The sequence below is a fragment of the Coregonus clupeaformis genome, chromosome 14 (genome assembly GCF_020615455.1).
Source record: "Coregonus clupeaformis isolate EN_2021a chromosome 14, ASM2061545v1, whole genome shotgun sequence".
NCBI classification, from domain to species: Eukaryota; Metazoa; Chordata; class Actinopteri; order Salmoniformes; family Salmonidae; genus Coregonus; species Coregonus clupeaformis.
The window spans coordinates 402008-418527 of record NC_059205.1 but is presented as its reverse complement, the minus strand read 5'-3'; the positions used below and the strand labels follow the sequence as shown (position 1 = coordinate 418527).

General features: G+C 42.3%; 3 non-coding genes across 3 annotated transcripts; all 3 read right to left on the bottom strand.

Annotated features, from left to right (window-relative positions):
- Positions 1-1035: 1035 nt before the first annotated feature.
- LOC121581735 lies at positions 1036-1142 on the bottom strand. The gene has a single exon (XR_006003269.2). It is a non-coding gene; the product is annotated as a U6 spliceosomal RNA (small nuclear RNA).
- A 1620-nt stretch (positions 1143-2762) lies between these two features.
- On the bottom strand, positions 2763-2869 carry LOC121581709. Its single transcript, XR_006003244.1, has one exon. It is a non-coding gene; the product is annotated as a U6 spliceosomal RNA (small nuclear RNA).
- A 3190-nt stretch (positions 2870-6059) lies between these two features.
- Positions 6060-6166, bottom strand: LOC121581710. Its single transcript, XR_006003245.1, has one exon. It is a non-coding gene; the product is annotated as a U6 spliceosomal RNA (small nuclear RNA).
- Positions 6167-16520: the final 10354 nt, after the last annotated feature.

Genomic DNA, 16520 nt, shown 5'->3' with positions numbered 1-16520 from the left:
TAGCTGTTACACTACATTTTAAACATTAAGCGACCTGGGCGGCAGGTTGCTTAGTGGTTAAGAGCGTTGTGTCAGTAACCGAAAGGTTGTTGGTTCTAATCCCGAGCCGACTAGGTGAAAAATCTGTCGATGTGCCCTTGAGCAAGGCACTTAACCCTAATTGCTCCTGTAAGTCGCTCTGGATAAGAGCGTCTGCTAAAAAACAAACAACAAAACATGATTCAGGGCTCTTGGTTTCTAACCCCCTGCTTTTATGTACATATTACCTCTACTACCTCAACTAGCCGGTGCCCCCGCACATTGACTCTGCAACGGTGCAACGGTACCCCCTTGTATATATAGCCTCCCTACTGTCACTTTATTTTACTTCTGCTCTTTTTTTTCTCAACACTTTTTTTGTTGTTGTTTTATTTTTACTTTTTTTGTTTAAAATAAATGCACTGTGGGTTAAGGGCTGTAATTAAGCATTTCACTGTAATGTCTGCACCTGTTGTATTCGGCGCATGTGACCAATCAAATTTGATTTGATTTGACAACTGGAAAGGACACAGTAGCCTAGTAGAGTAAGGAGACAGCAGTAGAGAAAGGAGAGAGACAGCAGTAAAGAGATAAAGGAAAGATGCACACAGACATCCTCAGTCAAAACAGAGTTGTTGTCAGTAGTTGTGTGGTTGTAGTCTGTTTTATTTTTTACTTATCTAATTTGTACTTGGTCCTCTGTAGCTCAGCTGGTAGAGCACGTAACGCCAGGGTAGTGGGTTCGATCCCCGGGACCACCCATACACAAAAATGTATGCACACATGACTGTAAGTCGCTTTGGATAAAAGCGTCTGCTAAATGGCAAATTATTACATAACACTTATTTTTCTTAAAACTATATTGTTGGTTAATGGCTTGTAAGTAAGCATTTCACTGTAAGGTCTACACTTGTTGTATTCTGCGCATGTGGCAAATAAAATAAAATTTGATTTGATATAAAAAATATATGTTTTATGGGTAATACTAGGGGGAAATACATATATATTTATACAGGGGAAAATAAGGAACGCTTCACGAATTTGCGTGTCATCCTTGCGCAGGGGCCATGCTAATCTTCTCTGTATCGTTCCAATTTTAGTATATGTGCTGCCGAAACAAGCACAACATGAGTATAGTAGGGGACCTAATATATAGGGAACAACCCCCCTGATGTTTCTGTTCATGGTTAGTGTTAAACAGGGCTCAAACAGGCCTTCAGAGGTTCAAAAACCACCCTTAAAAGATTGTCTCATAATATTGTATATACATTTAAAACTGGTCGGGAGAATATTGTATTATTTAATGACTACCTTGTGTGTTCTAATGTTCTAAGCTCTGCCTTAGAGAGTTTCAATGCATGCTGGGTGATATTCGAATACCATGTCCCGTCTAGGACTTTGATAGGGTAGAACATAACGACGTAACAGAAGTCCTCGTACAAAACCCCACCTACCCACTCACCGAAACCCGTCACACTACAAACATGCTCTGTGACTGGATTCACAAAAGGTCATTACGCACAGACTTAGTAGTAAATGTTGCGTAGCCTACGTTAAAAAAAAAACGTTACATGCTGATTTTAAAATCTTATACCTTATGTGAAAATGTGTCATTTGGTTTCATTTTGATATGAAAAAAAGTGATCAATAAATGAAAAACTGCTTATTTGTGACATTTAAACTTTAGTTCTAGATGTATTTAAACTTTTAAACTTTAGTTATAGTTAACATGAAATAGATGTATTAATATATTTTTTAAAGAATGATCTTAGACTATAATGTAGTGTAACGGCTAAGTCTTTTATGACTTAGCTGTTACACTACATTTTAACCACTAAGCAACCTGGGCGGCAGGTTGCTTAGTGGTTAAGAGCGTTGTGCCAGTAACCGAAAGGTCGTTGATTCTAATCCCGGCCAAAGATACTTATAACTAACTCCCAATTTAGTAGAGAGAGAAGCTAAAACTACAGACAGAGAGGCAGTCATTTTCAAAATGGCTTTTTTTTCTATCTTACTATATAAGTCACAGACAAACAGACAGTATTAGAGAAAAGAAAGACACACTGGAAGTAGAAACACAGTGTTAGAGAGAAGAGAGAACTAGAGAGAGGAGAGAACAAGAGAGAGGATAGAGAACTAGAGAAAGGAGAGAGAACTAGAGAGAGGAGAGAGAACTAGATAAAGGAAAGAACAAGAGAGGGGAAAGAACTAGAGAGGGGAGAAAACTAGAGAGAGGAAATAACTAGAGAAAGGAGAGAGAACTAGAGAGAGGAGAGAACTAGAGAGAGAAAGACATAGTAGTAGAGAGGAGAGCCAACCAGAGAGAGGAGAGAGAAATAGAGAGAGAGAAACAGTAGTAGAGAGAAAGACAACTGGAAAGGACACAGTAGCCTAGTAGAGAAAGGAGACAGAAGTAGAGAAAGGAGAGAGACAGCAGTAAAGAGATAAAGGAAAGATGCACACAGACATCCTCAGTCAAAACAAAGAGTTGTTGTCAGTAGTTGTGTGGTTGTGGCCATTAGTTGTAGTCTGTTTTATTTTTTACTTATCTAATTTTTACTTAACACTTATTTTTCTTAAAACTATATTGTTGGTTAATGGCTTGTAAGTAAGCATTTCACTGTAAGGTCTACGCTTGTTGTATTCTGCGCATGTGGCAAATAAAATAAAATTTGATTTGATATAAAAAAATATATGTTTTATGGGTAATACTAGGGGGAAATAAATATATATTTATACAGGGGCAAAATAAGGAACGCTTCACGAATTTGCGTGTCATCCTTGCGCAGGGGCCATGCTAATCTTCTCTGTATCGTTCCAATTTTAGTATATGTGCTGCCGAAGCAAGCACAATTTAAATATAGGAGAGGCCCTTATATATAGGGAAAAACCCCCCTGATGTTTTTGTTCATGGTTAGTGTTAAACAGGGCTCAAACAGGCCTTCAGAGGTTCAAAAACCACCCTTAAAAGATTGTCTCATAATATTTTATATACATTTAAAACTGGTCGGGAGAATATTGTATTATTTAATGACTACCTTGTGTGTTCTAATGTTCTAAGCTCTGCCTTAGAGAGTTTCAATTCATGCTGGGTGATATGCGAATACCATGTCCCGTCTAGGACTTTGATAGGGTAGAACATAAAGACGTAACAGAAGTCCTCGCACAAAACCCCACCTACCCACTCACCGAAACCCGTCACACTACAAACATGCTCTGGGACTGGATTCACAAAAGGTCATTACGCACAGACTTAGTGGTAAATGTTGCGTAGCCTACGTAAAAAAAACGTAACATGCTGATTTTAAAATCTTATACCTTATGTGAAAATGTGTCATTTGGTTTCATTTTGATATGAAAAAAAGTGATCAATAAATGAAAAACTGCTTATTTGTGACATTTAAACTTTAGTTCTAGATGTATTTAAACTTTTAAACTTTAGTTATAGTTAACATGAAATAGATGTATTAATATATTTTTTAAAGAATGATCTTAGACTAAAATGTTAAATTAAATTAAATTAAATTATTAAAAATTTAAATAAATAAAAAAATTAAATTAAAATGTAGTGTATGATTCAGGGCTCTTGGTTTCTAACCCCCTCCCTTGCTGCTTTTAGTTGCTCCTCCCCAGGTCTTTGTTCCCTTGCCCTGACCACTTCCCACCCTTCCCCCACTCTCTGCAACATGGCCTGGCCAAAGATACTTATAACTAACTCCCAATTTAGTAGAGAGAGAAGCGAGAACTAGAGACAGAGAGGCAGTCATTTTCAAAATGGCTTTTTTTTCTATCTTACTATATAAGTCACAGACAAACAGACAGTATTAGAGAAAAGAAAGACACACTGGAAGTAGAAACACAGTGTTAGAGAGAAGAGAGAACTAGAGAGAGGAGAGAACAAGAGAGAGGATAGAGAACTAAAGAAAGGAGAGAGAACTAGAGAGAGGAGAGAGAACTAGAGAGAGGAGAGAGAACTAGAGAAAGGAAATAACTAGAGAGGGGAGAAAACTAGAGAGAGGAAATAACTAGAGAAAGGAGAGAGAACTAGAGAGAGGAGAGAACTAGAGAGAACTAGAGAGAGGAGAGAACTAGAGAGAACTAGAGAGAGGGAAGAAAACTAGAGAGAACTAGAGAGGATAGAACTAGAGAGAGGAGAGAACTAGAGCGAACTATAGAGAGGAGAGAGAACTAGAGAGAGGAGAGAACTAGAGAGAGATCTAGAGAGAGGAGAGAACTAGAGAGAGAACTAGAGAGGGGAGAGAGATGGGAGAGAGAACTAGAGAGGAGAGAACTAGAGAGAGAACTAGAGAGAGAACTAGAGAGGAGAGAACTAGAGAGAGAACTAGAGAGAGGAGAGAACTAGAGAGAGAACTAGAGAACTAGAGAGAGGAGAGAACTAGAGAGAGAACTAGAGAGAGAACTAGAGAGAGGAGAGAACTGGACAGAACTAGAGAGAGGAGAGAACTAGAGAGAGGAGAGAACTAGAGAGAGAACATGAGAGAGAACTAGAGAGAACTAGAGAGAGGAGAGAGAACTAGAGATAAGTAGAGAGAACTAGAGAGAGGAGAGAACTAGAGAGAGGAGAGAACTAGAGAGAGAACTAGAGAGAGGAGAGAACTAGAGAGAGAACTAGAGAGATGAGAGAACTAGAGAGAGGTGAGAGAACTAGACAGAGGAGAGAACTAGAGAGAACTAGAGAGGAGAGAACTAGAGAGAGGAGAGAACTAGAGAGAGGAGAGAACTAGAGAGATAACTAGTGAGAGAAGTAGGGAGAGGAGAGAAATAGAGAGAGAACTAGAGAGGAGAGAACTAGAGAGAGAACTAGAGAGATGAGAGAACTAGAGAGAGGTGAGAGAACTAGAGAGAGGAAAGAACTAAAGAGAATTAGAGAGGGGGGAGAAAACTAGAGAGAACTAGAGAGGAGAGAACTAGAGAGAGGAGAGAACTAGAGCGAACTAGAGAGAGGAGAGAGAACTAGAGAGAGGAGAGAACTAGAGAGAGAACTAGGGAGAGGAGAGAACTAGAGAGAGAACTAGAGAGAACTAGAGAGAAGTAGAGAGAGGAGAGAACTAGAGAGAGAACTAGAGAGATGAGAGAACTAGAGAGAGGTGAGAGAACTAGAGAGAGGAAAGAACTAAAGAGAATTAGAGAGGGGGGAGAAAACTAGAGAGAACTAGAGAGGAGAGAACTAGAGAGAGGAGAGAACTAGAGCGAACTAGAGAGAGGAGAGAGAACTAGAGAGAGGAGAGAACTAGAGAGAGGAGATAACTGGAGAGAACTAGAGAGAGGAGAGAACTAGAGAGAGAACTAGGGAGAGGTGAGAACTAGAGAGAGAACTAGAGAGGAGAGAACTAGAGAGAAGTAGAGAGAGGAGAGAACTAGAGAGAGAACTAGTGAGAGAACTAGTGAGAGAACTAGGGAGAGGAGAGAAATAGAGAGAGAACTAGAGAGGAGAGAACTAGAGAGAAGTAGAGAGAGGAGAGAACTAGAGATAAAACTAGTGAGAGAGCTAGAGAGAGGAGAGAACTAGCGAGAGAACTAGAGAGAGAACTATAGAGAGGAGAGAGCTAGAGAGAGAGAACTAGTGAGAGAGCTAGAGAGAGGAGAGAACTAGAGAGAGGTCCTCTGTAGCTCAGCTGGTAGAGCATGGCGCTTGTAACGCCAAGGTAGTGGGTTCGATCCCCAGGACCACCCATACACAAAAAGACAACTGGAAAGGACACAGTAGCCTAGTAGAGTAAGGAGACAGCAGTAGAGAAAGGAGAGAGACAGCAGTAAAGAGATAAAGGAAAGATGCACACAGACATCCTCAGTCAAAACAAAGAGTTGTAGTCTGTTTTATTTTTTACTTATCTAATTTTTACTTAACACTTATTTTTCTTAAAACTATATTGTTGGTTAATGGCTTGTAAGTAAGCATTTCACTGTAAGGTCTACGCTTGTTGTATTCTGCGCATGTGGCAAATAAAATAAAATTTGATTTGATATAAAAAATATATGTTTTATGGGTAATAATAGGGGGAAATACATATATATAGGGGCAAAATAAGGAACGCTTCACGAATTTGCGTGTCATCCTTGCGCAGGGGCCATGCTAATCTTCTCTGTATCGTTCCAATTTTAGTATATGTGCTGCCGAAGCAAGCACAATTGTGAGTTAGGAGAAGCCCTTATATATAGGGCACAACCCCCCTGATGTTTTTGTTCATGGATAGTGTTAAACAGGGCTCAAACAGGCCTTCAGAGGTTCAAAAACCACCCTTCAAAGATTGTCACATAATATTGTATATACATTTAAAACTGGTCGGGAGAATATTGTATTATTTAATGACTACCTTGTGTGTTCTAATGTTCTAAGCTCTGCCTTAGAGAATTTCAATGGATGCTGGGTGATATGCGAATACCATGTCCCGTCTAGGACTTTGATAGGGTAGAACATAAAGACGTAACAGAAGTCCTCGCACAAAACCCCACCTACCCACTCACCGAAACCCGTCACACTACAAACATGCTCTGGGACTGGATTCACAAAAGGTCATTACGCACAGACTTAGTAGTAAATGTTGCGTAGCCTACGTAAAAAAAAAACGTAACATGCTGATTTTAAAGTCTTATACCTTATGTGAAAATGTGTCATTTGGTTTCATTTTGATATGAAAAAAAGTGATCAATAAATGAAAAACTGCTTATTTGTGACATTTAAACTTTAGTTCTAGATGTATTTAAACTTTTAAACTTTAGTTATAGTTAACATGAAATAGATGTATTAATATATTTTTTAAAGAATGATCTTAGACTAAAATGTTAAATTAAATGAAATTAAACTATTAAACATTTAAATAAATTAAAAAATTAAATTAAAATGTAGTGTAACAGCTAAGTCTTTTATGATTCAGGGCTCTTGGTTTCTAACCCCCTCCCTTGCTGCTTTTAGTAGCTCTTCCCCAGGTCTTTGTTCCTTTGCCCTGACCACTTCCCACCCTTCCCCCACTCTCTGCAACATGGCCTGGCCAAATATACTGATAACTAACTCCCAATTTAGTAGAGAGAGAAGCGAGAACTAGAGACAGAGAGGCAGTCATTTTCAAAATGGCTTTTTTTTCTATCTTACTATATAAGTCACAGACAAATAGACAGTATTAGAGAAAAGAAAGACTAGGGAGAGGAGAGAAATAGAGAGAGAACTAGAGAGAGGAGAGAGAAGTAGAGAGGAGAGAACTAGAGAGAAGTAGAGAGAGGAGAGAACTAGAGAGAGAACACTAGAGAGAGCTAGAGAGAGGAGAGAACTAGAGAGAGAACTAGAGAGAGAGCTAGAGAGAGAGAGAACTAGATAGAGAACTACAGAGAGGAGAGAACTAGAGAGAACTAGTGAGAGAACAGGAGAGAGGAGAGAACTAGAGAGAGAACTACAGAGAGGAGAGATAATTAGAGAGAGAACTAGAGAGAGGAGAGAACTAGAGAGATAACTAGAGAGAGGAGAGAACTAGAGAGAGGAGAGAGAACTAGAGAGAGGAGAGAACTAGAGAGATAACTAGAGAGAGGAGAGAACTAGAGAGGAGAGACAATTAGAGAGAGAGAGAACTAGAGAGATGAGTGAGAAGGAGAGAAAAGTAGAGAGAACTAGAGAGAGGAGAGAACTAGAGAGAGGAGAGAACTAGAGAGAGAACTAGAGAGAGGAGAGAACTAGAGAGAGGTGAGAGAACTAGAGAGAGGAGAGAACTAGAGAGATAACTAGAGAGAGGAGAGAACTATAGAGAGGAGAGAACTAGAGAGAGAGAACTAGAGAGAGGAGAGAAACAAGAGAGAGTGAGAGAACTAGAGAGAGGAGAGAACTAAAGAGAATTAGAGAAGAACGAGAGGAGAAAACTAGAGAGAGAACTAGAGAGGAGAGAACTAGAGAGAGAGAGAACTAGAGAGATAGAACTAGAGAGGAGAGAACAGAGAGAACAGAGAGAGGAGAGAACTAGAGAGAAGAGAGAACAGAGAGAGAACTAGAGAGAGGAGAGAACTAGAGAGAGGAACTAGAGGGGTAGAGAGAGGAGAGAACTAGAGAGAGAACTACAGAGAGGAGAGAACTAGAGAGAGGCAGAGAGAACTAGAGAGAACAAGAGAGAGGAGAGAGAACTAGAGAGAGGAGAGGAGAAAAAGAGAGAGAGGAGAGAACTAGAGAGAGGGAGAGAGAACTAGAGAGAGGAGAGAACTAGAGAGAGAACTAGGGAGAGAGCTAGAGAGAGAAATTAGAGAGAGAGGATAAAAGAGGAGAGAACTAGAGAGAGACTAGTGAGAGAAAGAGAGGGAGAGAACAGAGAGAGAACTAGAGAGAGAACTAGAGAGGGGAGAGAACTAGAGAGAGGGAGAGAACTAGAGAGAGACAGAGAGGGAGAGAACAGAGAGAAACTAGAGGAGAGAAACTAGAGAGAGAGAAAATAGAGAGAGTAGAGAGAGAGGAAGATAGAGAGAGAGAACTAGAGAGAGAACCAGAGAGAGAGAGAGAACTAGAGAGAGAAAACCAGAGAGAGGAGAGAACTAGAGAGAAAAGGGAATAGAGAGAAAGGAGAGAACTAGAGAGGGAGAGAACTAGAGAGAGAGAGAACTGAGAGATGGGGGAACGAGAGAGAGGAGAGAGAACTAGAGAGAGAGAGAACTAGAGAGGAGAGAGAGAACTAGAGAGAGAGAGAAAACAGAGAGAGGAGAGAACTAGAGAGAAGGGAGAGAACGAGAGAACTGAGGGAGAGAATAGAGAGAGGAGAGAACTAGAGTCAGAGAGAGGAGAGAGTGGAGAGGAGAGAACCAGAGAGAGGAGAGACTGGGGGAACTAGAGAGAGATGAGAGAACTAGAGAGAGAACTAGGGAGAGAAATAGGGAGGAGAGAACTAGAGAGAGAATGTGAGAGAACTAGGGAGAGGAGAGAAATAGAGACAGAACTAGAGAGAGGTAGGGAGGAGAGAACAAGAGAGAGAACTAGAGAGAGAGAGAACTAGAGAGAGAAGTGAGAGAGAGAGGAGAGAACTAGAGAGAAAACTAGTGAGAGAGCTAGAGAGAGGAGAGAACTAGATAGAGAACTAGAGGGGGAGAGAACTAGAGAGAGAACTAGAGAGAGAACTAGAGAGAGGAGAGAAACTAGAGAGAGAAACTAGAGAGAGAACTAGAGAGGGAGAAACTAGAGAGAACTAGGAGAGAACAGGAGAGAGGAGAGAACTAGAGAGAGAACTACAGAGAGGAGAGATAATTAGAGAGAGGAGAGAACTAGAGAGAGGAGGGAGAGAACTAGAGAGAGGAGAGAACTAGAGAGATAACTAGAGAGAGGAGAGACTAGAGAGAGAACAAGAGAGAGAACCAGAGAGGAGAGACAATTAGAGAGAGAGAGAACTAGAGAGAATGAGTGAGAACAGAGAAAAGCAGAGAGAGGAGAGAACTAGAGAGAGAACTAGAGAGAGAGAGAGAACTAGAGAGAGAGAGAACTAGAGAGAAGAGAATAAAGAGAAAGGAGAGAAACTAGAGAGAGGAGAGAACTAGAGCGAAATCAATCTAGAGAGAGGTGAGAGAAACTAGAGAGAGGAGAGAACGAGAGAGAGGAGAGAACTGGAGAGAACTAGAGAGAGGAGTAGAACTAGAGAGAGAACTAGGGAGAGAGGAGAGAAATAGAGAGAGAAACTATGCGAGAGGAGAGAACTAGAGAGAGTAGAGAGGGCGAGACTAGAGAGAGAACTAGTGAGAGAACTAGAGAGAGGAGAGAGAACTAGAGAGGAGAGAACTAGAGAGAACTAGAGAGAGGAGAGAACTAGAGAGAGACCCAGGGAGAGAGCTAGAGAGAGGAGAGAACTAGATAGAGAAAACTAGTGAGAGAGCAGAGAGGGAGAGAACTAGCGAGATAACCAGTGAGAGAACTAGAGAGGAGAGAACAGCAGAGAACTAGTGAGAGGAGGAGAACTAGAGAGAGGAGAAAACTAGAGAGAGGAGAGAAGTAGAGAGAGAAAAGAAAGAGAACTAGAGAGAGAGAGACAATTAGAGAGAGAGAGAACTAGAGAGAGAGAGACAGAACTAGAGACTAAGTAGAGAGAACTAGAGAGAGGAGAGAACTAGAGAGAGGTGAGAGAACTAGAGCAGAGGAGAGAACTAGAGAGAACTAGAGAGGAGAGAACTAGAGAGAGGAGAGAACTAGAGCGAACTAGAGAGAGGAGAGAGAGAACTAGAGAGAGGAGAGAGACCTAGAGAGAGGAGAGAACTGGGAGAGAACTAGAGAGAGGAGATAACTAGAGAGATAACTAGTGAGAGAACTAGGGAGAGGAGAGAAATAGAGAGAGAACAAGAGAGGGAGAGAGAACTAGAGAGAGAGAGAACTAGAGAGAAGTAGAGAGAGGAGAGAACTAGAGAGAGAACTAGTGAGAGAGCTAGAGAGAGGAGGAACTAGAGAGAGAACAGCGAGAGAGCTAGAGAGAGGAGAGAACTAGATAGAGAACCACAGAGAGGAGAGAACTAGAGAGAACTAGTGAGAGAACAGAGAGAGGAGAGAACTAGAGAGAGAACTACAGAGAGGAGAGATAATTAGAGAGAGGAGAGAACTAGAGAGAGGAGAGAGAACTAGAGAGAGGAGAGAACTAGAGAGATAACTAGAGAGAGGAGAGAACCAGAGAGAGAGACATTGAGAGAGAGAGAACTAGAGAGTGAGTGAGAACTAGAGAAATGTAGAGAGAACTAGAGAGAGGAGAGAACTAGAGAGAGAGAACTAGAGAGAGGGACTAGAGAGAGAACTAGAGAGAGGGAGACTAGAGAGAGGTGGAGAGAACTAGAGAGACGGAAAAGAGATTAGAGAGAGGGGAGAAACTAAGGTAGAGAGGAGAGAACTAGAGAGAGTAGAGAACCTAGAGAGAGGTGAGAGAACTAGAGAGAGGAGAAAACTAAAGAGAATTAGAGAGGGGGGAGAAAACTAGAGAGAACTAGAGAGGAGAGAAACTAGAGAGAGAGAGAGAACTAGAGCGAACTAGAGAGAGGAGAGAGAACTAGAGAGGGGAGACTAGAGAGAGGAGAAAAAGAGAACTAGAGGGGAAAGGGAAAAGGAGAGCAGGAGAGAGAGAACTAGAGAGAGAACTAGAGAGAGGGAGAACTAGAGAGAGAAGAAGTAGAGAACTGGGAGAGAGAGAACTAGAGAGAGAACTATGAGAGAACTAGGGAGAGGAGAGAAAATAGAGACAGAACTAGAGAGAGGACTAGGGGAGGAGAGAACAGAGAGAGAACTAGAGAGGAGAGAAACTAGAGAGAAGTAGAGAGAGAGAGAGAACTAGAGATAAAACTAGTGAGAGAGCTAGAGAGAGGAGAGAACTAGATAGAGAACTAGAGAAGAGAACTAGGGGAGAACTAGAGAGAGAACTAGAGAGAGAACCAGAGAGAGGAGAGAAACAGAGAGAGAACTAGAGAGAGAACTAGAGAGAGAGAGAGAACTAGAGAGAAGACTAGTGAGAGAATAGGAGAGAGGAGAGAACTAGAGAGAGAAACAAGAGAGAGGAGATATACTTAGAGAGAGAGAGAACCAGAGAGAGGAGAGAGAACTAGAGAGAGGAGAGAACTAGAGAGAAACTAGAGAGAGGAGAGAACTAGAGAGAGAACAAGAGAGAGAACTAGAGAGGAGAGACAATTAGAGAGAGAGAGAACTAGAGAGATGAGTGAGAACTAGAGAAAAGCAGAGAGAGAGAGAGAACTAGAGCGAACTAGAGAGAGGAGAGAACTAGAGAGAGTGGGTAGAGAGATGGAGAGAACTAGAGAGAGGAGAGAACTAGAGCGAACCAGAGAGAGGTGAGAGAACCAGAGAGAGGAGAGAACTAGAGAGAGGAGAGAACTGGAGAGAACGAGAGAGAGGAGAGAACTAGAGAGAGAACTAGGGAGAGGAGAGAAATAGAGAGAGAACTAGAGAGGAGAGAACTAGAGAGAAGTAGAGAGAGGCGAAACCTAGAGAGAGAAACCATGAGAGAACAGGAGAGTGAGAGAGAACTAGAGAGGAGAGAACTAGAGAGAAGTAGAGAGAGGAGAGAACTAGAGATAAAACTAGTGAGAGAGCTAGAGAGGGGAGAGAACCAGATAGAGAACTAGTGAGAGGCTAGAGAGGGGAGAGAACTAGCGAGATAACTAGTGAGAGAACCAGAGAGAGGAGAGAACTAGACAGAGAACTATGAGAAGCGAGAACTAGAGAGAAGAGAAACAGAGAGAGGAAGAGAGAGAGAACAAGAGAGAGAACCAGAGAGGACAATTAGAGAGAGAGAGAACCAGAGAGAGAACCAGAACAGAGAAACAACTAGAGAACTAGAGAGAGGAGAGAACTAGAGAGAGGGAGAGAACTAGAGGAGAGAGAACTAGAGAGACGAGAACTGAAGAAGAGAACTAGAGCGAACTAGAGAGAGGAGAGAGAACCAGAGAGAGGAGAGAGCTAGAGAAGGAGAGAACTGGAGAGAACTAGAGAGAGGAGATAACTAGAGAGATAACTAGTGAGAGAACTAGGGAGAGGAGAGAAAGAGAGAGAGAATAAGAGAGAGGAGAGAGAACTAGAGAGGAGAGAACTAGAGAGAAGCAGAGAGAGAGGAGAGAACTAGAGAGAGAACTAGTGAGAGAGGCCAGAGAGAGGAGAGAACTAGAGAGAGAACTATTGAGAGAGCTAGAGAGAGGAGAGAACTAGAGAGAGAACTACAGAGAGGAGAGAAAGAGAGAGAACTAGAGAGAGAACAAGAGAGAGAACTCAGAGAGAGAGAGATAATTAGAGAGAGGGAGAGAACTGGAGAGAACTAGAGAGAGAGAAAACTAGAAAGAGAAGAACTAGAGAGGAGCTAGGGAGAGAGAACTAGAGAGAGAGAGAGAACTAGAGAGAGTAGAGAGAACTAGAGAATAGAGAGAGAATGGAGAGAACTAGATATAAAACTAGGGAGAATAAGAAAAACTAGAGAGAGGTGAGAGAACTAGAGAGAGAGGAACTAAAAAAGAGAATTAGAGAGGGGAGAAAACTAGAGAGAACTAGAGAAGAAACTAGAGAGAGAGAGAATAGGGCCCAGAGAGAGGGAGAGAACTAGAGAGAGGAGAAACTAAAGAGAACTAGAGAGAGAGAAAAACTAGAGAGAACTAGAGAGAGAGAGAACCAGAGAGAGGAGAGAACTAGAGCGAACTAGAGAGAGGAGAATAGAGATAGAACTAGAGAGAGAGAAAACTAGAGAGAAGAGAGAATAGAAAGAACAGAGAGAGGAGAAACCGGAGAGAACAGAGAATAGAGAGAACTAGGGAGAGGGGACCTAGAGAGAAACAGAGAGAGGAAGAGAACTAGAGAGAGAAGAAGTGAGAGAAACCAGAGAGAGGAGAGAACCAGAGAGAGAACTAGTGAGAGAACAGGGAGAGGAGAGAAATAGAGAGAGAACAAGAGAGGAGGACTAGGGAGGAGAGAATAGAGTAGAGGGAGAGAACCAGAGAGAGAAAGTGGAGAAGAGAGAGAGTGAGAGAACTAGAGAGGGAGTAAGAGAGGGCAGAGAGTCAGAGAGAAACTAGAGAGAGGAGAGAAGAACTAGAGAGAGAACTACAGAGAGGAGAGAACCAGAGAGAACTAGAGAGAGAATAGGAGAGAGAGAGAACTAGAGAGAGAACAGAAGAGAGAGAGAGAGAAGATAAACTAGAGAGAGGAGAGAACAGAGAGGAGAGAGAGAACAGAGAGAGGAGAGAACTAGAGAGAGAACTAGAGAGAGGAGAGAACTAGAGAGGAATAGAGAGATAGAGAGAGAGAAAGAACCAGAGAGATGAGTGAGAAGAGAAAGTAGAGAGAGGAGAGAGACAGAGGGAACCAGAGAGAGGAGAGAACGAGAGAAGAGGAGAGAACAGAGAGGAGAAGCGAGACAAACTAGAGAGAGGAGAGAGAACTAGAGAGAGGAGATAAACTAGAGAGAACCAAGAGAGCAGAGAGAATAGAGAGGGAGACAGGGAGAAAGAAACTAGAAGAGAGAAGAGAAAACAGAGGAGAGAGAACAGAGAGAGAAAGAGGAGAGAATAGGAGAGAGAGACTGGGAGAGAAAGGAAGGAGATAGAGAGTAGAGAAACTGAGGGACTAGAGAGACGGTGAGAGAGCAGAGAGGGAGAGAATAGAGAACCAGAGAGTGAGAGACAGAGAGAAACTAGAGAGAGAACAGAGAGAGAAAACTAGAGAGAATGAGAGAGAATAGGAGAGAGAAAAGAAGAGAACCAGAGAGAGAGACATAGAGAGAGGAGAGAACTAGAGAGAGTAGTAGTGCAGAGCGAGAGGGAGAGATCAGAGAGAAACGAGAGAGAGGAAGAAACCAGGAGAGTAGGAGAGAACTAGAGAGAGAGAGAAGAGAGAACTAGAGAGAGAGAGAACTAGAGAGACTGGGAGGAAACTAGAAGAGAGGAAGAGAACTAGAGAGGGGAGAGAACTAGAGAGAGAGAGAACTAGAGAGAGGGAGAACTAGAGAGAGGAGAGAACTAGAGTAGAGGAGAAAAAAACAGAAACTAGAAGAGAAACTAGAGAGAAACTAGGAGAAGGAACTAGAGAAAACAGAGAGAGGAGAGAACCAGAGAGAGAAGAATGAGAAACTAGGGAGAGGAGAGAACTAGATAGAGAACTAGAGAGAAGAACCAGAGAGAGAGAGAAAAGTAGAGACAGAACTAGAGAATAGGGGAGGAGAGAACAGAGAGAGAACTAGAGAGGAGAGAACTAGAGAGAAGTAGAGAGAGGAGAGAACCAGAGAGAAACCAGAGAGAGCTAGAGAGAGAGAGAACTAGTAGAGAGCTAGAGAGAGAGAGAACAGAGAGAGAACAGAAGAGAACCAGAGAGAGAACTAGAGAGAGGAGAGAACAGAGAGAGAACCAGAGAGGAAGAACTAGAGAGAGGAGAGAACTAGAGAGAAAGAGAGCTAGAGAGAAAGGAGAAACTAGAGAGAAGAACTAGGAGAGAACGAGGAGGGGAGAGAATAGAAAAGAGAGAAACTAGAGAGAGGAGAGAAAAGAGAGAACTAGAGAGAGAACTAGAAATAGAGAGACCAGAGAGAAGAGAGAGAACTAGAGATCAGAGAGGAGAACTAGAGGGGAGAGAACTAGAGAGAACTAGAGAGGAGAGAAACTAGAGAGAGGAGAGAACTAGAGCGAACTAGAGAGAGGAGAGAACTAGAGAGAGTAGAGAGAACTAGAGAGAGGAGAGAACTGGAGAGAAACTAGAGAGAGTGGAGAGAACTAGAGAGAGAACTAGGAGAGGAGAGAATTAGAGAGAGAATAGAGAGGAGAGAACTAGAGAGAGAGGGAGAGACCTAGAGAGAGAACAGAGAGAGAACTAGGGAGAGGAGAGAGAAACGAGAGAGGAGAGAACTAGAGAGGTAGAAGAGGAGAGAACTAGAGACAAAAACTGAGGAGAGCTAGAGAGAGGAGAGAACTAGATGAGAACTAGTGAGAGTAGAGAGAGAAACAGCAAAGAGAACTAGAGAGAGGAGAGAAACTAGACAAGAACTGTGAGAGAGAGAACCAGAGAGAGGAGAACTAGACAGAGAACTAGAGGAGAGGAGCGAGAACTAGAGAGAGGAGAGAACTACAGAAGAGGAGAGAAGTAGAGAGAGAGAAAAGAGAGAGAACTAGAGAGGAGGACAATTAGAGAGAGAGAGAACTAGAGAGAGGAGACAGAACCAGAGAGAAACTACAGCGAACTAGAGAGAGGAGAGAGAACCAGAGAGAGGAGAGAGACCCAGAGAGAGGAGAGAACTGGAGAGAACCAGGAGAGAGAGAGATAACTAGAGATATAACTAGTGAGAGAACTAGGGAGAGGAGAGAAATAGAGAGAGAAAAAGAGAGAGGAGAGAGAACAGAGAGGAAAGAACTAGAGAGAAGTAGAGAGAGAGGAGAGAACTAGAGAGAGAACTAGTGAGAGAGCTAGAGAGAGAGAGAACAGAGAGAAACCAGTGAGAGAGCCAGAGAGAGGAGAGAAATAGATAGAGAACTACAAAGAGGAGAGAAACTAGAGAGAACTAGTGAGAGAAACAGGAGAGAGAGAGAGATAGAGAGAGAAACTACAGAGAGGAGAGAATACTTAGAGAGAGGAGAGAACTAGAGAGAGGAGAGAGAACTAGAGAGAGGAGAGAAACTAGAGAGATAACGAGAGAGAGAGAGGAACTAGAGAGGAGAGACAAATAGAGAGAGAGAGAACTAGAGAGAATGAGAGAGAACTAGAGAGAGCAGAGAACTAGAGAGAGGAGAGAATAGAGAGAGGAGAGAACTAGAGAGAGGGGAACTAGAGAGAACTAGAGAGAGGAGAGAAGAGGGAGGAGAGAACTAGAGAGAGGAGAGAAACTAGGAGAACTAGAGAGGGGGAGAAAACTAGAGAGAACCAGAGAGTGAGAGAACTAGAGAGAGGAGAACCAGAGCCTAGAAGAGAATAGAGAAGAGAGAACTAGAGAGAATAGAGATGAGACCAGACTAGAGAGATAAACTAGAAGAGAACAGAGAGAGAGAAATAGAGAGAGAAACCAGAGAGAGGAGAG